This window comes from Schistocerca gregaria, unplaced genomic scaffold (genome assembly GCF_023897955.1).
Source record: "Schistocerca gregaria isolate iqSchGreg1 unplaced genomic scaffold, iqSchGreg1.2 ptg000742l, whole genome shotgun sequence".
NCBI classification, from domain to species: domain Eukaryota; kingdom Metazoa; phylum Arthropoda; class Insecta; order Orthoptera; family Acrididae; genus Schistocerca; species Schistocerca gregaria.
This window is the reverse complement of record NW_026062118.1, coordinates 182,501-187,500: the sequence shown is the minus strand read 5'-3', so window position 1 is coordinate 187,500 and position 5,000 is coordinate 182,501. Positions and strand designations below refer to the sequence as shown.

At 60.1% G+C, this 5,000-nt stretch overlaps 1 pseudogene; it reads right to left on the bottom strand.

Moving 5' to 3' along the window:
- Positions 1–4,895: 4,895 nt before the first annotated feature.
- LOC126320696 (large subunit ribosomal RNA) overlaps positions 4,896–5,000 on the bottom strand; it is a 2,992-nt pseudogene continuing 2,887 nt past the window's right edge.

Below are 5,000 nucleotides of genomic sequence, written 5' to 3'. Positions count from 1 at the left end.
TGCCGCCGCGCTCTTCTGCATTCGCGTCGGAGACGCTGCAGCTCAGGGTTCCAAGGTGCCTTAGGCATTTTCCCTGTGTGGGCCAACGGGACTGCGCCTGTTGCTGCTGTCTGTATGGCCGCCGTCAGATCTTCTGCAGCTTTGTCAACGTCCACAACGCGATCCATTGGCCAATTCGGTATCACTAGATTACCTCTTAGTCGATCCCAATTAGCCTTTCGCCAGTTGTACTTGACGGTGCCGTTCACCTGGTCTTCAGGAGGAGGCTCCCCATCATAGGCTACAGTGAATGTGATCAGATTGTGGTCACTTAGTGTCATTCCCCGCCATACCTTCCAGTTCTCCGCACGGAGATGCTCGTGTGCACTCTTCAGTGTCACATCGATATTCGAGGTCGCTCCACGGCGGCCTTCGAAAGTTGGTGGGAAGTTTGGTCGGTTCAGCACTTCTAGTCTGAGCTCGTGAATTGCTTCAGCGAGTCTCTCACCTCGCCTGGCGGCGCGTCGAGCACCAAGAGGCGTGATGTCACTGTGCCATAGGGGTGACATGGCATTTGCGTCCATTGTGCAAATCAGCAAGTCATTGCGGTAGAACCCAACCGCCTCTTTTAACTGGTCGATATACGGTCTTTCTCTGTGCCTGTACTGAAAGTACATATTTAGCACGAAAAAGGTGAAATCGCCAGTATTTATCTCAGCTAACACCATGCATCTGTTGCTTAGGTGCGCCACTTTGACTGCTCTGAAGGAACGATTTAGCACAACAATTGCTGCCATAGGATGCTCTCCCCCAGCCAGGATCTGAGCTGTTGTCGGCATATATCGGATCTTTCCGTCCCTAGAGTAGGGCTCTTGCAGACATAATATGTCTAGAGACTCCTCCTCCGCTCGGCGTCGTACCTCCTGCATCACCGCTTGCGTTCGCGCGCAGTTCAGCTGTCCTATCTTAACCGACACTGGCATTGTGATTTTTCACAGTCCGGTCGGGGACAGGAGAGGTAGCGGCCGGAATGGAGACGGTTGACGAGAGGTCTTGTCTCCCATAGTCTGTCCGCTGGATTTTGCGTTGAGTGAGAATCCTGTAGTAGGCACACTCTTTGCCTGGCGTTTCGCATGTGCGATTACGCTTTTTGCACGGGATACAGACCGCTCGGTCCCCCGCTTTTCTACAGTCCTTCCTCATGTGGCCGTTCTCGCCACAGTGCCCACATGTTATTATACTCGGGTCCTGCTTGCAGAACCTTACCGAGTGGTTCACATCCTGGCACCGCGTGCAAACGACTAAGTCCAGGTAGTCGTCAACCGGCATGGACTCAAAGCCCATGTACAGTCGCTTCTGCCTCAGAATCGCGACTCTGAGTCTGGGGCTTACTTCCACCACGAGATGTGATGTTTGTCTGCCCCTTGGCCCAGTCCGGAACTTCGGCTTAAACTCCTGGCGAAACTGTGTTTCGGAAAGTCCTCCAAGGTCGTTTTGCTTTCGAGTTAGCTCAACCACAGCTTCATTCTTCATGACACATGGTACATGATATATGATTATCTGCGGATTGAGCTTTTTCGGCAGTTCGCACTTGAGTGCTTCTGTCAGTTTGTTGTTAGCTAGAAGCTTCTGGCGATCAGTCTCAGACGCCACATCTACGATGAGCGTCGGGCCGTTTGTGGCGACCCGTGAGAACTTCACACCTTCAACCTCAGGCTTGACCAGGGAGGTGAATTTCTTTCTCACTTCTGCGCCAGTTTCATTGCCCTTGGACTTGATGAAGAGCGTTGCCTTCTCAGTCAGGGCTTTGGTTATCATCGCCTGCGTTTTCCGTTCTGGTATGGGTGGAGCGGCGGCAACTTGTGCAAAGGTCTTGGGTGGCGCCGTGGGCACCGCCTTCGTCCTCGCCAGCTCCTCCTCCAAGGCTTCCACCCTTCCGGTGAGGGCCGACTGCGCCATGGCCCAATCAAACAACTTAGCTCTCAGTTGTCTCTTAAAGTCCCCCAGATTTCCCTCCTCGACCAGTTGTCCCGGTTTTAGAGAGTCGTCCACGAGCTTCAGGACGTCCTCGAGCCGCGTCGCGATAAGCTTCACGGTCGCAAGATCGCTTGGGCTTGCCTTGTATCGGGACGTGCCGTCATCGACTGGGCCGCCAGGCTGTTGTCCGGCTACCTGCGCCGAGTCCGGCTGCTTGTTCGGTTTCCGCTTCTTCCGTCGTGTCCGGGACTTGCGTCTCTCGGCACCCGACATTGGTGAAGAGGCGCGGCTACTGCTGGCGCTTTCCCCGACTGGGCCGCTGGGCAGTTGCCCGGCTACCTTCGCCGGTTTCGGCACACTTTTCGCCGTCTCCGGCAGTTGAGACTTCGGCCGTGGGGCCGCCGTCTCTCCCGCCGGGCGAGTCTGGGTGAGCTTGCCGGTGCCGACTGGGCCGCTGGGTCTTTGCCCGGCTACCTGCGCCAGCTTTGGCTCGCTCGCAGCCTTCCCCGCCGGCGGTGTCGTTGGCCGCGAGGCCTTCGTCTCCGCCTTCGGTTCGGGCTTCCCCGTTGCGCCTTCCCCGACTGGGCCGCCGGGCTTGCGCCCGGCTACCTGCGCCGGTTTCGGCTTGTCTCCCGCCTTAGGTGCCGCTTTCGGCGCCGGCTGGCGGGGTGGCGGCATCAGATCGGTTACAGCGTCCGCACTCAGCGATCTCTGCCGGAGCAGTTTTCGCAGGTGTTTCTTCTGCTTCCTCACTTTTGCCTTCCGTTCTTTCTCACTGTCACTTTCACTCGCGTCTGCAAGCGTCCGTGCCAGCGTCTCGCTTGCTGCAGTCTTAGCGCTCCGTGCACGAGGTGTACGGAGCTCCAATTCTGGCTCGCTAAGCGCGGGGTCATGGTCTTCTGGCCTATGGGCCTCCGACTGCCCTTGTGTTGGGAGTTCGTCTTGACACAGAGTGTCAGACTCGTCCCCTGAATGGTTGGTGTTGTGACTCCGCGACGGCCCACCAGTTCCGTCGGGACAAGGTTGATTGAGAGAAGCCATGTGGTTCCCACGATCAGCTAGGGATATAAGTGGTCCACCCAGGCGTTGCCCCGCCCACCTGGGTAAGCCTTATACAACAGAGGGTCGGCCGGTCCTCTGAGGTGGCTGACTCACGACTGTTCACAACTCAACAGCCTTGCGCCCCATAGCCGCCAGCTAACGCAGAGGGTGAGGGGTGATTATAGAGATTGTCCTTCTCTTGCCCAGGCGGTTAAGCCAAGACTCCGGTCCGAAACACGCACGACGTTCCACTGCGCGCCTCACAGCGGTCGTTGAAGTACGTGTCTCAGATTACGGACGGCGCTGGTAGCGCTTGCCAGCACCGGGCTCGGGCACCCCGGGTTTGCCAGGCCCGTACGTCGGCTGTATTAGCCTTCGTCCCTGTGGTCGTGGTCTTAGACCACTCAGGAGCATCCTCCTGGGGGCAGCTCCCGGTGACTTCCACGTTGCGAAGGCCGATGCCGGCCTCCACTCCGCAGTTATACACCAAGGAATCCTCCGAGCGAGGCCGGGTCGCCGCCCGCGTTGCATCCTCTGAAAGTCAGAGGGCGCTTCGCAGTCAGCGCCCTTCCCCGCGCGTGGACATCGGCCTGCTTCCGCTTTGGCCCTCAAAAGTGAGAGCCTTGGTTTCCGCAGGAACGATGACCGCCCTACTCCCCACTGTGCTTTGTGCGCCAACCGCACACGCCAACCACAACCAACATTACATGTGGCCGGGCGGCGCCGCCAAGTTGTCCGGGCGCGGCCGGCGGAGCCGGGCGCAGCCGGGCCCGCGCCCGCCGCCAGCGTAGCCGCGAGAGCGGGCTGTCAGCCAGAGGCCGACCGCCCGCCCAGCGCCAGCCAGCAGCGCGCGCATCGCCCGGCCGCACCCGGCCCCGCGCAGCGCAGCCGACACGGCAGCGCGCAAGCGCACAGCCCGACCGGCAGCCAAGACCCGCCACTACCCCGGCCAACCGCGCCGCGCCCGGCTAGCGCCGGGCGTTCACGCGCGAGGCCGGGGCCACAGCAGGACCCGCCGCCAGCGAGCCGCGCGAAGCGCACCGCCGTGCGCACAAGTCCAGCAGTAGCGCGCCAACTCACGTCGACACACTCCGCTGCACGCGCACGCACTACGTACGAGCTTGGATACTAGACTTAAGAGTCCGACACCTACAAGCGCTCGCAGTAGTGGGAGACGCGCACTCGGCCGGGAAGGGTCGATGTTCGATCCAACCGCCTCGTGCAGACGTCTCCTTGTGGGGAGTATACCTCCCGTGGCACTTGTGTCATGGAGCTCAGCATTCCACGGCCGATAAGTCAACCGCGATAACGCCTTGCTCCTGCTGTGGGGAGTGAGTTCCGTAGCGCGCACAGGCAGAGACGGAAACACATCCTCTCAGAGAGCGTGAAATGACTTTAACGCAAAAGCGGCGCCCGCCGCACCCCAGCCAGGGCCAGGGCGCAGCGGGCGCCGCCCCAGCAAAAGCGGCGCCCGCCGCATCCGAGCCGAAGCCGAGACACAGCAGACGCCACCAGCGCATGGAGCCGCACCACGCCGCAGCCCGGCCGAAGCCGAGGCACAGCAAGCGCCGCCTTAGTAAAAGCGGCGCCCGCCGCACCCCGGCCAAGGGCCGAAGCACAGCAAGCGCCGCTATAACTTGTAAGTGCCATTCGCCAGTGAGCAAGGATACTAGACCGGAGTCCGACACCTTATCGCTCACGGCGAGCAAGGCTGCAGAGCCCGGTTTGGAGGGGCCAGTTGCCCAGTCCCACCGCATCCGAGCTTGCGCCCTGCACGGGAGTCGCCCTTCTCTCATTGGTTTCACCGGTTGCCCGGCTACTCGCATCTTACACCACGGGGAGGTTGAGAGATCGGACATTTAGCCGCCCGTCTTCTACCAGTATAGGTGGACTCCACCACTGGTTAGACAGCATAACGGCCTTCGTAAGATAGTAGATAGGGACAGCGGGAATCTCGTTAATCCATTCATGCGCGTCACTAATTAGATGACGAGGCATTTGGC